Source organism: Hippopotamus amphibius, chromosome 6, assembly GCF_030028045.1.
Source record: "Hippopotamus amphibius kiboko isolate mHipAmp2 chromosome 6, mHipAmp2.hap2, whole genome shotgun sequence".
Taxonomy (NCBI): domain Eukaryota; kingdom Metazoa; phylum Chordata; class Mammalia; order Artiodactyla; family Hippopotamidae; genus Hippopotamus; species Hippopotamus amphibius.
The window spans coordinates 55,950,351-55,951,172 of record NC_080191.1 but is presented as its reverse complement, the minus strand read 5'-3'; the positions used below and the strand labels follow the sequence as shown (position 1 = coordinate 55,951,172).

Genomic DNA, 822 nt, shown 5'->3' with positions numbered 1-822 from the left:
TTTTCATAGTGTTCCTGCATAACGTTTGCTTAAAGAGGGTTTGTTGACTGACTTTTATCAGTTACATTTTTTTCATTTGAAGGTCATCTGCTGGGATTTTTAAATTAATGTATGAGTGTTGAGCAAGAGGTAAATGCCAGAGATGACTCAGATGGGCATGCTAGGGTGTCACATAGAGATCAATTTAATAAAAAAGAATTATTGACTGCAAGGTCAAGCTTTGATTTATAAACTTTGTGAATAAATTCAAAGAGAAACAAATGAGGAAAGGAATAAACATTTACTTTTGGAGCTATAGCTATGACATTTGCTAACTTTCTGGGGGTTTTTTATCTTCCATGCTACACAGCTAGTGGGAAATTAGTTCCCTGACCAGGGATTGAACCCGGGCCCCAGCAGTGGAAGTGCCAAGTCCTAACCACTGGACCACCAGGGAATTCCCACTAACTGTTTAGAAAAAAATAATCATGACCTCCCCCTAAAATTGTTTTTACGAGCAACTTTAAACTTTTTTTGGGTCAAATATAATATTTCATATAAAGCCATTATACTGTTAAAAAACCTCACACTAACAAAAAAGCTAACTGAAAAGTAGAATAAACAATGATAACTATTGAAAACATAATTTTCTTTTAGCTTAACATCAAATAAGCAGGGGGAGGAAAAGTTTGTCATGTTGTGAAAATTCTGATTTTTTTATAGTGCCTTGAGGAATGTTTTGTACTTTGCTACTCTGACCTAGTGACTCATCTTATTAAACTACAAAGTAGTGTCAAAGATCCATTTATCTTATTTAGGCTGAATTTCTCCTTTTGGTTTAAT

At 34.2% G+C, this 822-nt stretch overlaps 1 non-coding gene across 1 annotated transcript; it reads right to left on the bottom strand.

The window, feature by feature from the left end:
• Positions 1-364: 364 nt before the first annotated feature.
• TRNAG-UCC (transfer RNA glycine (anticodon UCC)) lies at positions 365-436 on the bottom strand. Its single transcript has one exon. It is a non-coding gene; the product is annotated as a tRNA-Gly (tRNA).
• Positions 437-822: the final 386 nt, after the last annotated feature.